The sequence below is a fragment of the Pteropus medius genome, unplaced genomic scaffold, assembly GCF_902729225.1.
Source record: "Pteropus medius unplaced genomic scaffold, Ma_sr-lr_union100, whole genome shotgun sequence".
Lineage (NCBI taxonomy): Eukaryota > Metazoa > Chordata > Mammalia > Chiroptera > Pteropodidae > Pteropus > Pteropus medius.
Genome location: NW_024355008.1, coordinates 1489012 through 1514388, shown reverse-complemented (window position 1 = coordinate 1514388; position 25377 = coordinate 1489012). Strand labels below are relative to the sequence as shown.

General features: G+C 39.1%; 1 protein-coding gene and 1 pseudogene across 2 annotated transcripts in view; both read right to left on the bottom strand.

Moving 5' to 3' along the window:
- Positions 1–25377, bottom strand: part of CMSS1 (cms1 ribosomal small subunit homolog) — a 334196-nt gene that overhangs the window by 99333 nt on the left and 209486 nt on the right. The window lies entirely within an intron of this gene.
- On the bottom strand, positions 20142–20263 carry LOC120598269 (uncharacterized; annotated as a pseudogene).

The following is a 25377-nucleotide window of genomic DNA, read 5'->3' as shown; positions in this document are numbered from 1 at the left end:
GGAAGAGATGGAAATGAGATGGGTAAATGGAAACGTTCCCTCTAGGCCATCACACAGGGACAGCACTGTGAGGATTACTGTCCAAATCCTAAATTATTTCTAAATACAGAGTGCCATGTAGAGCAGCAAAAGGCGGAACTACGTGATGTTCTGTACTCAAGGTTTTTTCTTATCTTTTCTCAACTTGCACAGACTCATTGTTTCAATAACTCAAGAACTGCTGGCCAAAGTTTTAAAGAAATTAAACTGAGACTCTCATCTTCCTTATCCCCATAATTGTGTAACAGTTTTAGAATTCCACCACCTTTTAGATTCCCTTATTTATAATGGGTTTTAACTTCTATCTTACTTTGACTATCAGGAAAAGAAATAATTTAAAAAGTATAATAAAGCTTCCATGGAAAAAGAACATGGAAAAAGAAGAGAAGTTCAAAGAATAAATTTTGGTCTTTCTAACATCTAAGCTTCCTAAAAATTGTGAAATCTCTGCTTTGTTGTCATAAACTTACAGGGTGAAGGATATAGGGATGAGAACCAGATTGTGGCTTGTCTCCATAACTATTTCTGTGGCAGTGACCGGCATGGTCCGGATAGTTCTTCCATCTCATTAGGGGTCTGTTACTTGGAAAGCAATTACACTGTATTGATACGCCCCCTTTAAGCAAGAGTTGGACAGGGACTGTTTCAGGCTGGCCATTTCTGGTTTGACAGTTTCTAATCTTATAATGGGAATCTGGGTTTGCCCCACAAGATAAACCAAAAGAGAGCTAACATGGACCAATAAAATTATAAAAAATGTAACCGATTAAAATAGCCTTATATAAATACAGCTTTATAATAAAAATCATTATTATAAAACAGAATCTATGTTTGACATGCATAGAAAATCAAATGATTAAAAAACAAAAATAGAAATTGGGAACTGAACTCCAAAAGATGTATTCCCAAAGCACAGTTTCGACTAGTTTTCAGACAAAAAAAAAAGCTCATTTTATTACAATTTGCCAAATTTACTGGCTATAGAATGGACTTGCAAAATGATTTCTAGAACATGATAAAAGCTCCATAGAGAAAATAGTGGAAGGAAGATTATGCATTCAAGTTACATTTTAGAATGCAAAGGCCTCTGGAAAACAGATTTCAAAGATCAAGTTAATACGAAGGAAGAAGGCCCCTGATTTCTTATAAAGGCACAACTCTGACATCTTGTCTATTCCCAGAGTGCAGGGAACAGATTCAGTAGCAGAAATCTTGGCCTTGCATTTTGAAGCAAAGAGCTTTCCACAGTCTGCCTGGAGGGCCCAGGAGGCTTTCTGATTTAGAGCTCTGTACTCTCCAGGATAAACAGCTCTGGATTCTTCTTTAATGACAACAGCATATCAGCTCATTTTGAGGTTACGGCATACATAAACAGGATCTGCCTCATATTTTCCAGTTGTGGAGGAGGGAAGGCAGAAAAAAAAAGGGGGGCTCCCACAAACCTTTTCCTGCAGTTAATTGTGGAAGACACTTGCTTTGACTCGCATGCAAGACAGAAAAAAGGAAAGTAGAACCACAGTATGCTAAATGTCCCCAGAAAGGAAACAGGAAAACCATTACTTCCTCTGTGTGTGAGAACATCGGTGGGCAAAGGGAGAAAGGTAATGCTGAATTCTAGGATTTAAAAAGAAAAAAAGGGAAGTAAGCTTTGGAACAATTAATGTGTAGAAAGGGTTCTTAATAAAGTCTTCTGGGTGCCAAAACCCACGGAGGCATCAAACAAGAGGTCTTGCCCAGCATGTGCTCTGCTCTTCACTGAATGCTAAAGTGAATGCTGGCTGTCAAGTTAGTAGGGTGACTGGCAAGCTATTTCCCAGGGTCCCTTGAGGTCAGTGCTTAGCATTAAAAATTTCCTGGCCTTTGAGAAGCTCTAACAAAATGTGCCAAATGAAGACATTTGCTCGCAGAATTCACTTTCTTGTACTCTGGGCCCAAATTCCTAATTTGGTTTTGGACTAAAGGTCAAAAGGAAAAATCTTAACATTTCTGTTTTCTTGACCTAGGCCTATGAGTCTCCCCTCTCACCTCCCCTACCTCAATACTTTCCAAGAAGCTGCAGACAAAAGCTATTCTATTTCTATTTAAATGTGTACTTTAGTGATATGAAAGCTGGCTTCATTTTGCTATCAGTCAGGGGTCAGGAAACTTTTTCTGCATCATTCAAAAACACTGAGTTGACAAAATCAGAGTCACAAGAACAAATTAGAAACCAGTTAGTTAGGACCATAGGTAAAGGAGAAATCAGGAAGCTGACCAAAGACAGCTCTGTTATTTGAATGCCAAGCTTGAGTCAAGGGGAGCTCAGAGCCATACTCAGGTTTGAGTCTAGATTTGGAAATACACGGAACCAACTAGGGCAAGTGGTCACTGAGAAAGCTATGTTCCATCAGTTACAGGCATATTCCAGTCCCAGCTGAATAATCCATGGGTTTGGGGAAATAAGAGCTGAAGAATCTGAGCACATGAGATTTGAAATAGCTAAGATCTGTGGCCCTTTAATTCAGAGCTTACTGCCTAGTGCTTTGTCCTAAAATATGGCCTATGCAATGCTCAAGAGTGGTTAAGTCCAATTTGCTCATCTGGATGAACGATAGTCCTAAAACCATCAGAGATTACGATTTTATCTTAACATATGCTAATTAGCTTTGCCACTAGAAAGAATGGTCCTATAAACCTCTGCAGGTAAGAGTTCTCTCTCTATATTTCAGCTTCAGTCTGTGATGCAAGATATCAAATTATAAAAATGAAATTAATTAGCTGGTATGGCAAAGCCTCCCCAAAGACACCTGATTGATAGGTCACTGGGAAATAATGCAGTTGGGCTCCCAATGAGCGTGAACCTTGAGAGCTTTAATTACCTCTCTAGGCTGAAAGCTGTCACACAGACTCTTTTCAAGGGAAATCAAGAGGCAGCTAATAGGAAAAGAGACCTGGGCAGGAAGAGGACAGTGACGAGAGTTGAAGTCAAGAGGGAAATATAGATATGGATCATTTGAGGAGAAAGTCTTGGCCAGGATAGGGCTATTCTGAAGCAGGGTGAGAGAAAGGACTGAGCATGTACTAAGAAAGATCAGTCCAGGGCTAGCCCCCAGGGAGGCCTCGGCACTTCAAAGATGGGACTTAGCTCTGGCTGAAATCAGGAGTAGGAGGACTTACATCCCTAGGCTTTTCTGAACTCCTCCACACCTTCCTCCAAGTTAACTTTTAGTGAAGGCTTTGAAAGCTGGGCAGGCTTAGGAAGAGGAAACAATAGCCACTCTGACTGCTTTTCTCAGGTAGGGGCCAAGCTACAGCAAGATGGGGGAAGCTGATAGTCTTAGCAGGGACTGAGCATCTATCGAGGCCTTCTCTCTCAAGAACAGGTCATGGCCCCCCATGCTGACTTTCTTCTTGACCTATAAATTTCTCTATTATATCTAGCTGGTTGTGTAGCAAAAGCAGGCTCTCATTAAAAGATGGATTGAATGAGAGAAAATCAGGACAAAATCTATGTTTTCCCTCACTTCCCCAACATAAATTGATAGTGATATGTCTGAAATAGGGGCAATTATGAGGACTTGACATAAAAAGGAAGTTTGGAAATGCTAGTTCAATCAATTAAAAGAGTATCTTTAAAAACAAATAGACCAACAAAAGTTTCCCTTAATAACAGCAACAACAACAACAACAACAACAACAAAGGCATTACATAAGAAAGAGTTTAATAAGGAAAAGCACACAGAGAGAAAACCACAATATTGCTGTAAAGAAAATTGTTACTCACAGGCAACTTTTGATGGGTTTGGGGCAGCATCTTATTGTAAGCCCACACATTCTCTTACACTGGCATAAGGTTAATCCTTAAGTTAGACACCTTCCAATGTACTTAGGTTGAAGCTTAAACTGATTAGAAGAGTAAAGTAATATTATTTAAAACTCCACTCCTAAGAAAAAGCAGAGTATTCAAAATCAGCATTGGTGTGAAATGTATTAACTCGCTGGTTAGAAGACAGCACACAATCATCATCTGATGTCCCATCAGTTTTATTTTGAGCATGTTCTTTTAGTATTGATAATCAACTCCCCTCAAAAACTTTCAAGGAATAACAACTGAACCCTCCCCCCACCGCCCTCAAATGAAAATACACTAATTTCGATCAACGTCCTAGAGCAACATTCAGTGTTTCTCACATTACTGGGATTCAGATACATGTTCTGGCCATAACAGGGGTGAGCAGAGAGCATCTAGTATTAGCCATTTGGTAATAATTATCTAAACCCATGGCCTCTTTTCTGCATACCTTACAGCAATGCCATATGTGCATCCATAGTCAAATGCTGTTAATTTCTAATGTGTGAGTTTTCTATTTGAGGGTCAAAAGAGTTAAGAACTGTGTTTGAAATGAGAAAGAAAAAAATAATTCTCCTAATGTACCATAGACTTGAATTGTCTTATCGAACCAGATTTTTTTAAAGTTTGCCGAAAGGAGATGGAATTCCTTTACAGTTTTAGAGCCCTCTATATCTCATGTCTAGGGCAGATATCATCTCCCTCTCCTGTGGCAAATCCATGATTTCTCCTTCTGTCCTCACAAATGGGACTGGTTTGCCACTCTCCACCTCCCTGATTCTGAAATTTCTGGCAGAAAAAGATCTGTCAAAACAGGTTACTTGTATTTTTATTGGTTCCTCCAGACCATGACGACATTTCCTGAAAGGCAGTGCCAGGAAACTATTAATGTCTGTGAAAAAGAAGTGAAAGTTCTTATGAACATAAACTGTCTGCTGCCCCAGGAGACTGCATGCGGCCTGAAGGAACCACTGGTCTTCAGACTGTGACACCGATTCAATTGGCTGCTGTATCAACTCCAAAATATCCCTATCAGAGGAGAAAAGGAAAGTGTCTTTCCAAAAAGAAAGGTCTAGGAGACACAAAAGGCTATTTTTCTTCCCTTTCTCTTAACTACTTGCTTTCCCAGAGTAGCTGAGCAGATAAGTGACAGCTGGCTCGGTTAAGGCTATCCCATGAATTAGTTAATACATAATGTCTAGCACAGTGTTCAAGTAGTTAATGAATACTTTCCCAAGCAGGAGGTGTGAAAGGGCCTACACCTGGAAGAGGAGAGTGTAGCCTTCCCCACAAATGGGAAGAGAGGATCCATTATAACATCCAGGTGCAGAAACAGAATTTTAACTTTTTAAAGGACCTCAGTGATTCTGCTAGTGCTAGAGTCACACTGTGTGAGCACCTGACACCAGTGATCTTAAAGGAAGTAGGGGCTTTGCAGAAGACTGGAAACTAAATTAAACAAAACTTGTTTGAGGCACTGGATCTTTGGGAGACTTTCAAGTATTTCAACTGATATATTATTAAGTGCCAAAATCATGCCGATACTTGTTCGGTTGTAATTGGGTTTGTGGAGCAGAAAGGCGGCTAGCTCACTGCGCTGTCATATCCCTCTATTTCACAGTGCCACCTGCTGGGTGAGAGTGGAAAGAGCTGAACTTTGTTTCTTGGGTTGATACAGAACCTATGAATTCAAAGAAAGAAGAAATGTCTTTACTATTTTCACTGTACAGAGAACACTGAGTGAAAATAGTAAAGACATTTCTTTACTATTTTATGGCAAGTTCACAAATAAGGGGACACTCTTGCTCATCTCTGCTGCTTTCCTAGGCACCCACAGTCCAGCGATGAGTATTTTCTTTGAAAATGTAGCCAAGACCACTGAGCTGCAAATCTCCTGTACTTTATGTAACTAGTGCCCCAGGAGTGTGCATCCTGGTGACTCTGTGACGGATAAACTAATAACAGTCCAGGCTTGCTTTTCTGTCTACAAAGCACGCTTGAGCAGGAAATCTGTGCGGCACATTTTCAGATGTCTCTCTGAAGAAGACAAACAGATTTCTCTTGAAACAAAATATCCTGAGAGAAAACAAAGAATGACTGGCTATAAATATAGTCACACAAAAATCTTTAAACTGTGACCCAGGATTTCAGGAGTTGGCCTGGTCCCGAGTTGTTTAAGAAGTACAGCCTTCTGCATTATCCTTGCTTTAATCACCACTATCCATGACATCACCATTCAAACCACTTATTTAGTCTGTTTTCAAGCTCACCACATGGCAAATGACTGCCTATACCAACAAAACAATGGAGTTCTATAAGAATTCTTTGCGACTGAGACCCCTGGAGAGAGTAAAAAGTGTAATTGCCATCTAACACATACTGAAATTTCTGTAAGTGGTTTTATAAACGAGTGATTGACTCTCATTAAAAAAGAAAGAAAGATAAAAAACCTCCACAAAGTGCTGCAGGAGGCATTTCTGAATCTTGCAGACATAGTAAAGCGAAATCATAATAACCCCATCAGTAGTTAGCCATCAGAAACCCCAGTATGAGTTTAGCCACTGGCAAGGTAAAACAGATAATACCTTTAAGAGTAAAGACTATTTCTCTAACTTCTCAAATCCCTTACAGCAGTGGTTTTCAAACTTTAGCATGCATTAGAATCACCTGTAAAGACTTTAAAAACAGATTACTGGGCCCCGTCCCCAGAGTTTCTGACTCAGAGGGTCCAGGTGGGTGGGGCCCAATAATTTGCATCTATAACCCCAAATCTGAATATGTACTGACATGCTGGTGGACTGATCAGGCATAAGAACTTAGTTGTTGGTGACATCAACTGACCATCTGATGGGAGAATAAACCAAAAGTGTCATCTACGCCGCAGTATCACAAAGGTGACAGCTATGGGGCACTATGGCAGTGGTAAAACATTCAAGTGAGTGCCTTTATAGATAGGCAGGATGAGTAACATAAAAAGTGGAAAAGTAAGAAAGAAATCTCTGGGAAAATGGTTTTCATGATTGACAATTTCTAGGATGAGGCAGCAGGGGATAGAAGGAATATAACACAGTTCAACAGAAGTAGGATTGAATCTAGACTGCCATATGTTAGCAGAATGACTTGGTAAAATTACTTAATCTCTCTGACTCTCTATCCCCTCACCTGTGGCTTGGATGATTAATACCTCCCATGAGAACTGGCCTGGCCTGGGAACTGTGGCTTAGAACAACAGTTCTCAAACTTTTGCAGGCATAAGAATTACCTGGAGATAATTGTTAAAATAGAAAAAAAGCTTCTTAAAATGCAAGTTGCTGGGTCACACTCCCAGAGATTCAGAATTAGCAAGTCTGGAGTGAGGCCCGGGAATCTGCATTTCTGATGCTGATGCAGCCAGCCCTCAGACCATACTTTGTGTAGCACTGGGGTAGCAATCCACTTCTAGCTGCCACTAAACATCACACCAAGTAGATTTCTCAATGTACATCTCAATTATATCACTTCCCATATTCTATCTTATGTCACTTGGGCTCATGGTTTTCAACATTATCAGACTTACCCTAAAGCAAAAACTGTGTCTTGGTCCTCCTTATATCACACATAATACCTAGCACAGTGTTTTGCTATGCACATATGTGGGTGTATGGGTGAGTGGAGATATATATATATATCCCACACACATATACATACATATAATAATATATATTACATATATATATATTACATAAATGGGCAGCAATAGGAATACATGTTTGTTTACTTATTTAAATTTCTTTTTGCTCAAATCTGCCATCAACCTATTCACTGTGTGTAAATATAACTGCTGAATTTCTTTAAAAATTAGCTGTTTGGCAAAATCAGCCTTATTAAAAGTGTTCCTATGTATGAGTATGATTTGCCAAATGAGTATGACATGTCCTCGATGAATCTGAGGCTAAAGAAAATCAGCAAGTGAAAATCACGAGTTCCATTAGGACTTTAAGCATTTTCCAAGCCCTCTGCCAGACTCTCCCTTCCTCCAGTACAGGGCCTTCTGTCCCCTAGAGAGCCACAGGATCTTTAAGTTCTCTGCATTTAATATTGGGCTGTATTTGTCAAAACATAAAGAATGAAAACTGGTTTATACCATAAATTAAGCCATTAAGTTACAGCACACAATCCAGCCTGGTTCTGGCAAACACACAGACCAGTCTTACATCTGATGAGTGGCTTTAATGTTTTTTTTTAAAAAAGTGTGTCTGTGTATGGTGGGGAGGGGTAACTGGAAAAAGAGAGGCAGTGGGGCTTGGGAGTGGGTGACAAATTTATCCTTTAAGATACACAGGAAATACTGAGAGGTTTTGTCTACTTAGTAAGTTGAACTGCTAAGCAGAAGCTCATTAATGTTTACTTTGATACATCCTTTGTCTTCCCAATCCACCACATCCCAAATACATTCTCAGAAGAAAATCCACTAAGTCTAGAAGGAAAGAGAGCCCTTGAAGATTTATAGCAGATTCAACTTCACTTTCAAAATTTCTATTCTTCTGGGTTCTCAGAATCAGAAGCAATGAAACAAAGCCAAATCAAAACAAAACAAAGGCTATTCCACCTGCTTCTAGAGAATCCAGAAAGTTGAGGTTTGAGAGGAAGAGAACTAGAAGCAACTTTTGCAACATTAGGTGTGAGAAGGTGGGAGCATTCAGTACTGGCAATGGTTATGGTTGACAGTATTTGTTATAGTATATTTGTTATAGTCTTGGAGGGAGACATGTTGATGGATTTTAACACTTGATTAGGCATGAAGCCGACTTTAAATAACAGGTCAAATCAGTTTATCTCTAATTGGCACCCTCTCTACACAGAGAAAAAACTAGATGCTTTTAAAAATTAGTTCTCCACTGTGCTCTGAAGTCCAGAGTTTTGGTGAGGATTTATTCAGGCTGACTTCCTTTTTTGTGACTTTGTAAACTGAAAAACAAACAACAACAAAAAACTAAAACTAACTAACCAAGGGTTTTTTTAAATTTTAATGAAAAGTCAAGCTTTTAAATTAAATTAATCCTTAAAATAACTTATAAAAGACTGTCAAAATCTGGACAAGAAAATATTCATCTCTGCATATTAGCTGCTAATTATTCAGGGTAGGGTAGAAGCTCAAAGGTCTTTAAATTTGGTTTATGAAGTTCCTTAAAATTTTTTTTTATATATATATGTACATATATATTCACTGAGAAAATTAAGGCTGTTGTTATTCTTTGAATTACAGTAATAAGATATTCAAATAATACAATAAAACAGTAATAATAATTATACTCATAGTAATAATATAGCTATTCAGATATACAGTAATAAGCCATTCAGACATCTTTTTTAAGGATAGAGCCAATTTTTAAATTTTCTGTTAAAAAAATTTTTTTTAATGTGGAGACAGGAAAAAAGGAGAAGAAAAACCAGAGATTATTTGGAAACAAACAGAACAGAGGTGAAGTTGGTGTAAAAAGATTTCAGATGGCCAACCAGTAGCAGGTGAGGGCACTAGTATCTCAGCAGTAAAGAAAACAGGATGCCAAGTGGTAAAACCATGATAAAAAAACATTTAACATAGCTCGAAGTTCTTTTGACTGTCAGCAATGACCTCCAAATCCCATCTTGAGGACATCTGAGAACTGGAATCTCGGTCTCATGAACCAAAAGGAAACATCTATTTCTGTGCCCCTCTCCTGTTGAACAAAAGCTCTACTGGCTCAGAGAGATTAATTAAATGAGCTGCTCACAGTATAGGACTAGAATTAGGTCTCATGATGTCCAGTTTGTCCAAGCAACTGAGAACTGGGAGACCAGTGATGGCAGTAATCTAGGCCAGATGGGATCAAGCCTGGATCAGAGTGGTGGTAGGGTGAATGTCGAGGAACCAGGACAAAGCTACTTCACGGTGACAAGTTAGCCTGGAAGAACACTGGATTTCCTCAAGCCTGAGATGAATAGCTTTTAAACTTTTAAAGATTTTTGAGATTAGGATGCAATTTAGAACCTACGTCAAAAGAGAGGCAGATGAGGTGATGTAGTGGTCGCTGCCCATGCAAGTGCCAATGCACAATCTCTGAAAAGAGACAGTAGCATTTTGAAGCTTGGAGGGGCTGGTGTGACTATGAGGGGCCGGTTGCAACACATGCACTGGCACAGAGGACAAGTGGGGAGTAATAGATGCTACTAAGAATGAAAAGGTATTAAACCTTCTGTGTTAAAAGAAGACAGGATCAACACATATAGTAGACATTTCCAGATCTCAAAGTACTACTGGGGAGGCAATACAGAGTGGTGGTTGAGAGTGAAGGCTCTCTATTTGGAAATATGAAAAAGTTCTGGAGATGGCTAGTGATATTGGTTGTACAACAGTGTGAATGTACTTAATATCACTGAATTGTACAATTAAAAATGATTAAAATAATAGATTTTGTTATACATATTTTACTACAATAAAAAGAAAAGTGAAGGCTCTGGAGTTAGTTGTGTTGAGTTCAAATATTACCTTGGAGACTTCCTAACTGTGAGACCTCGGTTAAGCAATCTCTCTGTGCTTCAGTTTTTCTCCCCTCAAAATGGGGAGGAAGTGGCACGTACCTCATAGAATTGGTGAGGATTAAATGAATTAACATGTGTAAAGCATTTAGAACAGTGCCTAGCACATAAATGCTCAAAAAAAGTGTTGTAATTATTATCACTGCTCTTATTATGAGGTAAAATAACATTTTAAAAAAAGTTCCATTTACTTTTTTTTTTTCTCCTCTCTCTGGTAGGGTATTAATAAAAAATAAAATGATGCAAATGCGGGTAGAAAAAGAATAAGTGAAACAAAAGCCCCAGAAAATTAACATCCTGCACAATCAAGTCTTTAATAACCAAGGATCGCCTACCTCAGCCAAACATTTAAATTCCAACTTATAGAAAAATTGTGTAGAGTCCTGAACCATCTGTGAGGATTTTTAAATGCCCACATGCTTGGTACCACCTCACACTAACCAACTCGGATTGGCCATAAGTGAGGCCCAGGTCACTGTCCAGTAATGTACAAGGGGAGCCCACCATCTTGCAAGCACACTCACCGTATTCTTAGGGATGACTAATTTTCAGTACTTTAGGTTTATCTGGAAGAGTGTTACATATTCTAATATCTAAAAGTTTGTGCCTTTCCTTTAAATTTTTTTTTTTTATAACAGTGCCTTTCTGCTTTGATTGGAAAGAAAGGCCACTTTCTATATGCATTTCTATTAGTCACTTAAGCAGGAAATTTTTGCTAATCAATGTAGGGCAAAGTGTGTCATTTCTGACTGTGGCTATTGCTGCGCTATTCTTGATCAACTTGTGTATGTACTGAGAATGTAGTTCTGCTCCTTCCCATATGCATTTTAGGACCACATAGGCCTTGCTTATTAGATAGATCTGTATGGCTCAGAGTCTTCTTTTTTAAACACTGGGTTTTACTCAGTGAGAGGTGGTGGTTGATTTCTTTTTCCCCTTGGTGTCATTCTAATTTGGTTTGATTTCATTTTCCTGTTTTGGCTTAGGGCATTGCCATACTTTAATGCTATCTTGCTAGAGGGAGGCTTCTTCGCTTAGAAGTGCACTAGGGGGAAGGCTCTGGGATGTGCTGTAGAGGGGTGGAAGAGGACATGGAGTGGAAAACAGGAAAGCGTCACAGCAAGAGTCTCCTGACGATTTTTCTTTGCATGTTACTGTCACCACTGGAGTGAGGTGAAATCTGGCGTCGTCCCAGCGGCATGGGGGAGGAGGAGGTGGTGAATAGTGGAGTACGATGGATGGTGGTGTTGTGTGTTATTCCTCGGTTCTTCTCTGCTCACGCAGCAAAGAATTGCAGGTTGGCGAGACTGAGAAAAAGTAAGGTTTATTGAAAGTACGTTTTAGAAGGAGGCAGGCACGCTAGGAAGGCTGCAGCTCTGTGGAATTTAGGAGGTGAAGAGATAAGATAGTATACCCCAAAAGGAGGGGCAGGTTTCTATCTAGGAACACTGTAATAATGCGGAGATAGGAAGATCTGTTTATATTTGGGCCATGATGGGAGGTCCTAGATGATCTGTATATGAGGTCACCTTGACTGACGGTTGGCTGCTATATAACTTTGCCTAACGCGCAGGTGCTTACCCAGAATCAGTTTGTTATAATTAGATTCATGAACTTGCAGGCATAGTCATGAGATTATAATGATGATATAATGAGGCTGAAGTTAGAGGCTGTACTTTCTGTGCATACGTTTGTAGCTGGTTTAGCCAGCAGCTTTTATGGCCTTTGCGCTCTAGGATTTGGGATAATTTATAACCCTAAAAGAAAGGTATTTCTGGGAGGTCCTTAAGAAAGGTCTTCAAGGGAAGTTTCTATGGTTACAGATCTGGGCCTTGGCTCCTGTCACTCATGTCTGGCTAACTATCTAACACTACTTCATCCTTTTACCCACCAACAGCTTTTATTTTCTAAAACAGCAGATCAACAAATACTTAGTGGCTCCCCATGACATAGAAGATAAAGCCCAACCTCTTCAGCCTGGCACTGGAGGCCTTGGTGGGGCTCCCAAATTCCTAACACATACCCTCCAGTTTCCTCACATTCCCTCAACATGCCTGGTGCAGCTGAGGCCATAGCACCTGGAGCCCATCTTCCCCTCATCTTCCCAGTCCTCTTTCTCCTTTCTCTGAACTCTTCTAGCAGGAACTGTCTGTGTCACTCAACAGGGCTCTTAGTCATATGGGCCACATTTTTAATGAATGATTTCATTCAAGTGTGATTTACCTGACTAACCAGACCAGAACTCCCCAAATTGAAGGTCCATGGGTTGAATTCAGCTCACATACATGTTTTATTTGGCCCACACCGTGTTTCTGAAGAATATGAATTAATTGCCAGCCTTTTTTAAAAAATTAGGAGATGGCTCATAATAAAAATCTGGATTTCTGACTTCTGACAAATTGAAAGCTCAACAATGCTGGAACAGCATTCCAAGATGGTTTCAATCAGCTGGAGCTGTGTAATGACAGAAGCGAGGCATCCTTTCCACTTCTGCAGAGGCCCAATCATGCCTTTGTCCTGTGCCTGGTCCCTTCTCACTCTCTCATAGAACTTCCTGTCTCCTGCAGCCATTTAAACTTGTAACTTCTAAACTACACCCTAAATCCTCGGAGGACACTGCCTTTGTCTTCGTCTCCTCACTTCCACAGTGCCTAGCAAACTGCTACTTCCATAACAGGTGCTGCAAAACAACTTCCTGAACGGAAGGAAGAAAGGCCAGAGTGAAGAAGCAGATGAAAAGTGATGGATCAGAGGGATGAGGATAAAAGGAGGCCAAGGGTAAGGACACACGAGTGAGGCGGTTTTTCAGTGCCTCAAAAAAGATGTGAAATGGAAGAGCTTGTTCTTTTCTACTTCAAATGGCAGTGATGTACAAAGCTTTTAGAAAATTAGAAGAGGTATTTTATTTTTAAAATGATAACTTTCCCAAACTCGGACAAGAGAAACAACTTAGATTATCTAATGAGGCTCCTCAACTCTGAGTATACTTTACTGTGTCAATAGTGAAGTGAGTCAGTCTACCCGTTTTTAAAGGGAAACCACAAAGCTTTAAAGCTTTACTTTGTACTGCTGACTAGCTAAAAGAGAAATTACCCTAAAGGCTGCCTTTGTTTTATGTCTACCTACAAGATCTCAAAAGAAATACATTGTAAAAGAGATGTATGTTACCAAGGATCTTTTTCCGAACTTGCATCAAATGCCTTCTGCCTGCCACACAAGCCTTTTCCACTCAAATGGGAGTGAAGTTCAGAAGGTCAGGAAGAGCAGGGTTCCAGAATACTAAACACATCACTTAACAACTAAATTTTAAGTTAAACATCATGAAACTGTGGCTTCAGAGAAGCCAGAGCTTACCTCTCCACCAGAGAGAGGTTTTACAGCTTCCCCCTTCTACTGGAAAGCCTCTGTAATTTTATTGCTGAGCAGAACAGTCAGGAAAAATTTGTCTCTGGGTTTGAGGGTATAAAGTGAGTTGAGTTGGTGGTGAGGTGCAGCGGAATTCAGAGAAGTGGAAAAACTTTTCAACCCGTCCACTATGGAAGTTTGTGTTTGAACTAGAAGTTTGAGGAACTAAAGCTGAGCAAAACTTTAGGTTTGGGATGTGAGTATCTTAAGCTGCTAGGACAGAGAGGAGGTCACGAATGGGGAACTTACAGGTCTCCAAGAACAGACATCTGCCTTACTCAACTATTTGTCAAGTTTTTTCTGTCTGCATGTAGAGGTGACCCATTTTCATTTCAAGAAATTACAACCTAAAACCTATACCCACTAAAAAGCATCTGATTGTAAAAAGTTGTATTCCATAGGTAGGGGCTTATCAGTTTCTAAAATCTCTAACTGTTCAGTGTCCTGTGCAATATCCTGAGAGAGGCGAGAGGCGGTATAGTTGGTAATAGCATGAGCTCTGGGGTCAGACAAGACTTAGTTCAGAGTCCCAGCTCTGCCAGTCAGTGGATTTGGGGCCTTAAGAAAGTCAGACGATTTCTTGCAGCCACAGTTTTCTCACCTACAAAAAGAGAATAAAAACAGTCCATATTGCATGGAATTACTCTGAGGTGTGAGTGAGAAAATGCATGTGGACCACTCAGCATGGCACTTTGCAGAGAGTCAGGCTCTAATAACAAGCTATTTTCATCATAGTCTCTCACAATGTAGAAAAATTTAGATGGTCAGTTGGGTGAAAGGTCATCAGGATCTTTGAGGAATACATAAACTGGCTTGACATCTTGCTCAAAACTGGTAATCCTAAACAATGTTGAGGTCAGTAACTCTGTCAGAACATTGGCTCCGAGTGATTTTTCTAGTAGGAGTGATAGGGTATGCCGAATTAACCAAGCTCACACCTCTGCTCTCTGCGGTATAATACATGCATTTCAGAATCAGTCGAGCAAGAAGGAGCTGCTCTGCATGAAGCCAACTGCCCCATTTGGGGCCCAATCCCACAGTGTTGGATTTTAACCAGTTAAGCTAACTGATAACAGATAACCAAAGGCATGGATGGTCCCTGCTTGCAGGAGGCTAGCAGACTTTTATAGGTACACATCACAAAAACTTTAACAAGATTCAGAACTCAAAATGCACTTTAGTAATGCCCAAGAACATGTTATGTTTCAGAGTTTGGAAAAACTGCAGTCACTCTGTCTACTCCAATTTATAAGCAGGTTCTACGGCCTGAGAGGTCCAGGCTTTTATTGGCCTTTTTCCCTGATGATGTGATGAGTATCTGAAATTGACATGCCGAAGGCTGAACAAAAGAGATCAGAACTAGAGATCATGTCATTTTTCCTTAAAGTAACATCCCATTGCATTCTTGGTTTCCTACAGAAAGATTAGACACTTGAGAACATAGAGTTGCAGAGTATTAGAAGAGTCTTCAGAGTTTACCTAGTCCACTGGAGGAGCAAAGAAACCATATGCTGTGCAAAGATTATACAGCTAAATGTTGTCTCTGCCTGCATCATAGTATCCATGACTCTAGGTCCAGAGATTTCCATTATAATCTGCCACCCTGAGCCATCCAATCATCACTTCTTCTCACAGAGCTATCCTGAAAAAGTGAGACAAACTACTTGTTCATTTTTTTTTTAATGTATGGAGCTGTCACCAGGTTGTATGGATGTCCAAAGCAAGGAGACATCTGCTTAAAGCTGCCTATAAACCTAACAATAGCTATGTTAATTATATTATCAAATGACTGTTAATCCCTAGCACATAAGCCAGCAAGTGCTAGAAGCAATTCTCACTTAGATGCTAAAATGTTAGAATATTTCTATTTAGCTCAACTAAAATATATTATGAAGTTTCCTTTCTTTGTATCATCAGCTAGTAAGCATTTAGTAACTGCAATTTACTTTAATGTTACTTTTGTTTAAAATAAGTATTCCTGGGTTACCAAAAGTTTCTAAAAACTCTCTCATAAAATTTAAAAAAGGAGGTGTGAAGTCTAGAAATTTTAACAGTATTTATAGAATGATTTTTGGAGAGTTGTCAGTTCATCAGCAGGAAGTGTGAGGGAATCCCAGAGCCAAGACTCAGACTTAGCTAGCCCACAGTGCAAGGGAGAGCCACACTGTCAGCCAGTAATAATTCTTGGAACCCTAACATTTTTCTTTTGTAAAATGCACCGACATAGTATTCTTCTTTATTCCTAGTCTCTTCCTCTCTCCAAGCCCCAGCTTAAGATCTTGGTCCTTCACAGTTGTCACTCATGACCTACCATTCACCTTTTACCCCCGTACTACTTTGGGTAAGCAAGTATGATCTTCTTATATCTGTGTCTTACGTCCACAACCAGATCAGTCAGGATGTCCTTCGTAGAATGCTATCTTAGTTTGTGCTTCTAAAACAGAATATCATAGACTCAGTGGCTTATAAACAATTGAAATTATTTTTCAGTTCTGGAGACTGGAAGTCTTAGACTAGGGTGTCAGAATGGTCAAGCCATCTTCTGGACTGTAGACTACCAACTTTTCAAATCCTCACATGGTAAAGAACAGAGAGAGAAAGCAATCTCTCAGGATTCCTGTTTGGACACTAATCTCATTCATGAGGACTCTGCCCTCATGACCTCATCTAACCTTAATTGCCTCCCAAAGGCCCCACCTCCTAATACCATCATGCTGTGTGAAAGCAGGAGGATTCCAACATATGAGTTTGGGTTAGGGAGTATAGAATTCAGTCTATAACAAATACCTAAAACTAAGCCAGGTTTTGCACCCATGGGTTGTCCCATGATAAAATCTATCCTATTAGAAAAACGAGGGGGTGTACAGATACTCTCTGAACTTCTTGAAGATGGTCATAAGAAACCTAATATTCATCATATTGTGAAAGGGTAAAATAACGTAAAACAAACAAGAATGTTTACAATAGTGAGAACAGTCATAAAACCCTGACATTCATCATATTGTGAAAGGATAAAATAACTTAACATAAAACAAGCAAGAATGTTTACAATATTGAGAAATTCTAAAATGTTAAGCCTAGAATTTTCTTGAGTTACATAACTTTTTATTTTCCCCTAAATTTTTAGGATAATCACAAAAATTACCCTTCTCTCAAGGTGTTTGAGGACTGGGAAAGGAAGAGATTTAAATGGAAATGTGAAAATAAACACATCAACATGTTAGCAGTGGTTATCTCTAGGTGGTGCAGTTATGACTAATTTTATTTTTATCTTTGCATTTTTTGTGTATTTTCCACATTCTCTACAATGAACATGTTACTCTTATAATCAAAAAGAAACTCCAAGAAGTTTTAAAATAAAAGTAAAGATGAGGTCTTTAGGATTTACGAATATTTGAGGAAAGACAAATTAGGGTGTTTTCTAGCATCATCAGATGGTGAGTGCCATATATAATACGTCCCATGAATACCTGAGTTGAGCATGTGGCCACATGGGTCACATAGTGAATATGATTTCCATAGGCTGAATGGATCAAATGTGCCAATGGGATTGGAGATAATGAAGAACCAATTGTCAATAATATTATTGATAATTCTGAGGAAAGCTTAGAAAGGCATTGTTCAGGATTCTGAGGTTGGGGCTTGAGGTGATCACCCTCTACTGAAACCCTATGAGTATAAGAAGAAATTGACAAAAACAGGATAGGGAGAACTGGGAGACCTTAAACCCAGGATAGGGGCTAACTAGAAATGTTCCATAAGACCAGTGTCAACGGGGAGTCTGAGACAAGAGGCTTCCAGAAAGGTAGCTCTAACCTGAAGTTGAGATCCTATGGACCAAGAGTTAAAGGGTGGAACATGGAAGCAGGAAGGAAGGAAGCAGAAGGGCCCAAAGAGGTTCCACAAGCCACAAAATGGCATTCAAAAGTTTCTGGAAGGACCTGTGCTGTGATTAATAAAATCCAAGCTTAAGAGAGAAACATGAGCCAGAATTTGAAATTACCTCTCACTTTTGAAAATGCCAGTATATACATTTGAACACAACTGTAACACCAGAGATGGTGACAAAAAGGGAGAGAAGGCTACGGAATCCAGAGGTACTGTGACTGAAGGCGTGCATCTCACCCCTGAGCTTGGAGGTATTGGTGAAAATCTGCCAAAAGAAAGTGCAAAACAGAGGGACGAGAAACCAGTGACCTGCCCTCCTTTGCCTCAGTGTCGTCAATACAGTTTCTTTGAACTACATTGGGAAGAAAATTAAGATTGAATTCCTAAGTCTTGGGCCAGGGGTGGACAGCTCCAATGCCAACAAGGCCCAGACAGATAACATAAACAAACGAAGTGGTCCAGTCCAGAGTGGCCAACAGTGGAGGGGAGAGCCCAAAGTCTGTCTGAAGGGACAGCTGCAGAAATGTGGGCCCAGGGAAGCCAAATCTTCTGAGTTTTCAAGAAAAGATATATCTGGATTTCTTTGTGAATTCTGCTATTGTTAGTAACTAATTCAATTTCTTAAAAAAAGAAAAACCATCATCAGATCAAAGAAACTATATCTGGGGAGGAAATGTGGGGCCTGGGCTAGTTTGTAATCTTTTCCCTGGACCCCATCGTCAGTACAATTGCAATTCTGGTTAAGGAAGGAATTTAAACACTACATGCTATCTTGAAAGCACACAAATATTTGACCTTTGGCCAGCCTTTAGAATGCTAGGAAACCTCAAGTGGTAAAAGAATCTGGGATAATGTAGCTCTTCACAGTTAATGCCTTGAGGATATTACACAAGTTTAAACCTAGTGTCCAGATGTACAAAGAACAAAGTATAGCATTTAGGAAGAAGTTAAGTGTGGGCCAGAGTCAAAGTTGAAAACACTTGCGTGCTATTTACTCTGGTTCAAGGAGGAAGTTGCATATGAATAATGGAGAGGAAAACCTGGGCTGCGGGTGGGGAGTTGGAGGATGGGGAGGCAATTTTATAAAATGATAAAGACTCAGCATATGCTACGCCAGTGACCAGAGAATTGATTAGTTAGGGTTTCTGTGGCTTTGGAAAGATTTCCAGGTGAAAGAGATATTATAGTGAAAACAAATTTCTACATCTCAAGTGGATAGAAAGCCCAAGTATGCTTTGTTTGTGACTAGAACAGTAAAAGTGCTCAAGTACAGACCTCTAAATGCTTAGGGAAGTGAGAGAATTTAACAAGATTCTCATACTTGTACTGGGATGAACAGTGTGCCTCCCCTCCTTCCTCAATCATGTTCATTGGGAACCTGTGAGTGTGACTTTATTTGGAAATGGGGTCTTTGTAGATGTAAACAAGATGAGGTCATACTGAATGAGGGTCGGCTCTCAACCAATAATTGGTGTCCTTATAATAAGATGGAATTTAGACACAGACACAATGAAAGAAGACAACCATGTGAAGACAGAGGTAGATTTTGGAGTTACTTCCTCCACCACCTAAGGAATGCCAAGGACAGCTGGCAACCACCAGATGCTATGAGAGGCAAGGAAGGATTCTTCCCAAGAACCTTTGGAGAAAGCAAAGCCCTGCTGGCACCTTGATTTCAGCCTTCTATCCTCTAGAACTGTGAGAGAATAAACTTCTATTGTTATAAGCCACACAGTTTGTGGTAATTTTTATGGCAGCCCTAGGAAACTATGTCTTTTCAAGCCACTTATGGGATGGAAGACTTGCTATGGTAAACTATACGATGACTTACAATTATGCCCCAAATTGGAGCAATATGTAGGGGCATGAGAGATAAAGGCACAGGAAGCATACTGTCAACAGAGCATGAAAAACCTCATTTCTGGAGAGAATGCAAATGAGGAATAATGACTGGTAACCAAATGGAGAGCAGGAGAACTCAAACTCCAGTGGTGTTATACATAGCATTTATCCCAGAGTTGGACTAAAATTAATTTCATTTAGGAGAACTTAAAGGTTTAAAAAACTCTGGTCATCCTATCCTTGCCCAACTTAGTTTCTTTTTTGTGAAAAAAACAAGAATATAAGAATATAATTACAGGTATTTTAGGTTCTTTATGTATATAAAGAACAAAATTAAACAGTAATTTATTTATTATTTATAACTTTGTCCCATTCCATAGGCAGAAAGTTTTCCTTATACAATATACACTCAAACACCAGGTGTACATGATTGTTGGAGGGGGTGCCTTCCGTTTTGCTTTTGTAAAATTTTAAAATATAAATTTTTTAAAATTTGGTTATAGAAAGAAACATAGCATTAATTTATTCATGGTTTCTTAGTGCAATACTCTTTGGTTTTCTATCTTTTTTTTTTTTTTCCCATCTACAGCACCTGGTATTCCCGGGTGGCCTCCCATCCAAGTGCTAACCAGGACCGACCCTGCTTAGCTTCCGAGATCAGACGAGATTGGGCATGCACAGCAGGGTGGCATGGCCGTAGAACTGGTTTTGTATCTTAATGGGCATCTCACACTCCCTTCCCATACCAGCCTGGGATTTCTAATCTAAGTCCAGCGAAAGTGAGGGGAGGTTTCATGAGACTCACTTAGAGGTTCAGTTAATAAAGCCACAGTAACACAAATGATGCCATAAGGCCCATCCTCTAATTGCGTACACTCAGTTCTAGTAGGATATGAACACACATCCACAGAGCACTACCAACCACCACTAATTCCACTATGGTTGCCACCACTACCACCACCCAGACTTTGGACCCAAAGCTTTCCCTGCAATTCTGGTGCAAATGAATAAATCTCTTTTAAACGTGCCACTCATTAGGAAGGGTGTTGCTCTGTATCAATCTGGTTCATTTGTGAAGTGTGGATGTCATGTAAAACTCTGATGGAGCACATTACTACAGCACACGTGGTCCATTCTCAATTACACGTCAGGCAAAGCTTGAACATATCTGCTTATTACAAGTGTGTATCATAGGGTCAGCTCTGTGGGAGCTGAATTCTCAGACCACTAGTGATGCCCATTGGTAGCCTAAATAATTTGACAAATGCCTATGTCATGATAATATTATAGATCATTTAATGGTGTATTGATAAGCTGTGTATTCTCCCTGTGCGATATATTTTATAGTCATGTATAGTTATAATATATAATTATAAAATAAAATATTTAATGTAGTTCATATTATGAATATGTGATTGAATATAAAATATATTTATAAGATGATATATAAAATATATTAAATATTACATTTATAATGAATATATAATAAAATATATTTTTTAGGAATGTGAACAGTTAGTTTTTATTAGTTATTCAACTCAAATAAAATTATTTACTACTCATTTTTCAAGATTCTGGATGACTCTAATTGCATAGCATATATTGAGGTATCAAAGCGAGTTTTAAAAAACTGCAACAAAAGAGAATGTGGGGAAAAAAATAAGATAATGGGGCTAAAAGAGAACAACTGTCATGCATTCAAATTTCTGATTTATGGAAAGCATTTCATTGGTTTCAGCAACCGTCTTGATAATATGTACATATGTAACAATATAAAACTAAATTTACTTTAATAAAATATTGCTTATATGCTTTTTATATTGAAGGTGGGCATAACATTGTTTGCAAGAAGGGATCTTGTTGCCTAAAACATCTGAAAACAACAAGCTTGGTACAGGGCATTTCAGAGATGCCTTTGGACCAAATTATGATTCTGAAGACTTTCACTCACAAAGAGCCACTTCTGTCCTCCAAGAGACATGACATCTTCCAGGGCCAAAGGTGATATGTTAACAAGAACTGGGGTGGAGAATTTACAGAGGTTTCTCTAAAAAAATAAAATCACAAATATGTCTGATCTAATTGGGATTTGTCCATAAATAGATCAACATTCTATTTTAGCATTAAAACATGATTAAAATCAATTTTAGAGATTTTACATTTTCACACAGAGCATTTCACACAAATCTAATAAAGATATACCTTTCACTGATATTGTCCAAGCTATCAATATAAGTACATTAGAAGATACTCAAGAAATGCTGGTAAATGGATGAACAATAAAAAACCATTTGCACCTGAACACTGCCCTATGATGCCCTTAATAAATTTATTCCACAGGATGAGTCTAGGTGAATAAATGGGATGTTCCTTTTCACTTAGGCCACTAGGAAGCTTAGAACTAAATTTGTGATTTACTTCTAATGACCATAAAGGTCCAGATAATATTTATTTCTGTTTCTCACTCTTATCTCTGGCTTTATATTCTAATTACCATGATTCCCTCAACTAGTTATTCTATTCTTCTGTATTACATGTTCTTTGGATGGGAAATATAAACACATTAATAAATAAAAAGAGGAATCCCTTTTGAAAATATGACACTCCAGTACCTTATTAATCTCCTTTACAACACTGTGTAACTTTTTTAAAAAAGCTCTTCCCAAATTAACCCGTCTATCTTCGGTTCAGTTCTGGAAAACCCTAGGGCTTCATGGGAAAGTTAGAAAAGCAATGGCCTAATCTCTCACTTTCTTGGGTCTGCTTGTCCCTTAAAAGAGGTGATATTCCTCTGAGGTAGTGCTAAATGAAACAAGAATTGGTTTGTTTGCTATGATGGCTTATACTTGTCTCTTTTCTATAACGTAGAGAAACTACACATTCTCAGGACTTAACTTCAAATACTAAGGTGAGAAGGTAAAAGAAACAAAAGAGGAAAGAAAAGGGTCTGGCACATTTCTATAATTCTTCCCAGTTGAATTTAGACATCAACTTTGTTTTTGGCTTAATGAATTTATGTCTGAATTTTTTTTTTTTTTTGGTATGCTCTTTTATTCTCTTTAAGATGTAACTCATTTAGGTTTGAAAATAGCCTATTGTGTATGTGGTAACTTTCATTCCATGACACAAACAAAAGTGTTTTTCAACAATTGTCCAAGTCCATATTTAAGCAATTAGTCTAGACCATCATGTCAAGCCTTATACAATTCTGCACAACAGATTTTATTTAAAGAGTAAAATAAAATTTAAGAACCTGAAAGTAAATTTAACTAGGAGAAAAATCTGGGGCTAGATGGAAATTCTGGAATCCCAATCTTAGTCCATGTACAGGAGCTGAGAAACATACAGCCCACCTAGAATTGACTGCTTCCTTCAGTGGAGGTGTCATCTGAGTGAAAGGGATTCCTGACTCCGATTTTGGCAGTCTAAAAATGTAGTGTAAGGAATCATCTAACACACTGCTATCTATATATACATATACATATACGTATGTATATGTGTGTGTGTGTGTGTGTGTATAATATACATATGCCTTACTGCTAAATTGTACACATGAAACTTACTGGATTCCGTTAGCCAATGTCACCATAATAAAAAAAAAAAGAATCATCTAGCACTTTTATTGTCATGCACAGTTTCTCCCCTCATACCCCAGTGTGGGATGTGTCACAACAGCTTTGCACCCACAAATATGGCTTCAGGGTGGCCCCTGCAGTGGAGTGAGCTGTCATGTCGGCAGCCTGCTTCAATTAGCTGCAGCTGCAGGAAAGAGTGGCTATACTCTCCCTTCCTTCTCTTCTCCCACGCACCCCAAACAAGTGCTTCAGGTGGCTGCCACACCTGAGTGTTGGCAGTGCCCAAGACTGTGAGGCTGAGGGAAGGGGAGAAATGGGGGTGGGGGGAGGCGGTCTAAAGCATAACCAAATTAAAGGATGAATAAATTAGCTAACTTTAACTCTCCTGGTAATTTTCCTGGTAAAATAGAGACCATGGAAGGTATGTGGTCCAAACATGTCTGCCCCATTCCACTGAGGGTCTATTCAGCATTGCTTGAGACCTTGTCATGTGGGAGAAAGATAGAGCAAGAATACAGGAAGACAATGCAAGCAAAAGTGGCCTTCGACTATGGTTAGGTGGTCCACATATCCCAGTTTGCCTGAGACAGCCCTGTGTTAATAACTGTGTCCCCTTTCACTCTCAGTAGCTCTGGTCCAATGTTTCTTAGGAGGGCACATTCATATGGTAGGGGAACAAGTCTTCCTTTCACTAGACTGCTCTGCTCACTGCAGGAAATTTAGCAGATTTACCTCTGGCCACCTGCATACCTCCACCCTACCATTTTTTGCTCACCCTGTCATTCTGACAACCCAAAATGCCCTCCCTCTGCTCAAACGCCTTCTGGGGAGAGCGGTAAAGCCCGACGCAGAGCCGCCAAGTGCTCTCTCGGTTAGGAAATAAGGAAGCTGAAGCTAAGAGAGGTGAAATGATTTCATTAAGGTCATAGCTAGAAAGTCCTGGGACATTGTCCTTGACACCACATATAGTGCTTTTTCAGGGACAAAATTCTATGGTCCCCTGACAGACACCTGTAGTTTATACACCGCAGAAGCACAAACTGCAGGGAAAGAATTTACATATGGTAATACCAATGTTTTATTGTAACCACTTAATCATATGCAGTCAGTAGCTTCATAACCCTAGCTGGTTTCAGAGGTTATTAAAAGTTTTCAAGGAAGACCTGATACTTTGATTTTTAAACACATAAAATTTGGAGTTAAGTCATAAAAGCTTCCCAGAAAGGTAATAGAGAGTTGTCATTATTTTTAAATAAATAAAGCTTAATAACAATTAATAATAGCACCAATAGATGCTTTTGAAGAATCTTTTCAAGAAATTAAAAATCTTTTTTTCTTCTAAAAATATTTAAAGATATAGTATTCTCAAAAGAAGCCAATAACAACATCCTACTCCCCCATAGTTCTTATTATTTTTCAATGGGACTTCCTTAATAGGATTTAATCCTGAAAATAACCCTAGGAAGTAGGTGGAGAAAGTATTATTATCTCCATTTTAGACGATGAAATTGAGGTTAAGACATTTCAGTGGCTTGCTAGACCTCCAGTCCAGTATTCTCTACATCACATCTTGAAAACTCAAGTCAGGAACACTGTTGAGACTCATCAATTATTAAAAATTTTGGCCTCGTTCTCTAGCATTTAGTAGAAAATATAATTTTTCTCCACATAATTATTCATAGTCCTTTGCACTTGCTAACAGCAGTAGTCCTAACCCAAGGGAAACAGGAGCACAGGGTCACTGCATACTCACCACGCACTGAGCACTTACTCTGTGGCAGGTCCTAGCTGAGGCACTGAGGATGCAAAGGCTAATCAGACTTGGCCTTGCCTTGAAGGGTTCAGGCATTTTGACAGCATTCTTAGTATTTTCCTTATTTCCATTAGTCGACTCACTTCTATTACCTTGAGCAGATATGGCCAAATGGTTGATTGTGACTGGCTATTACGCTCAGGTAGGATCTCTCCCTGGGATGCCAAAGTGACCTCTCTTTCACTAACTGCTACCCTAAAAAAAAAAAACAAACCCTTAACAACAACCAACTGTAACAATAACCCCAAACACTGTTACAGTTTTTTGGGCCTATAAACTCTAGAAATAAACCTACGGTGTGCCAGTTGGACTGCTACTGGTAACAAAATAAAGGCTATTAATTATTTTTGGTGATGACACTAAGAAGCAGATGAAGAACAATCTGATGCCTTTAACTACATTGCCGAAGTAACAGTATTTCTGAAATT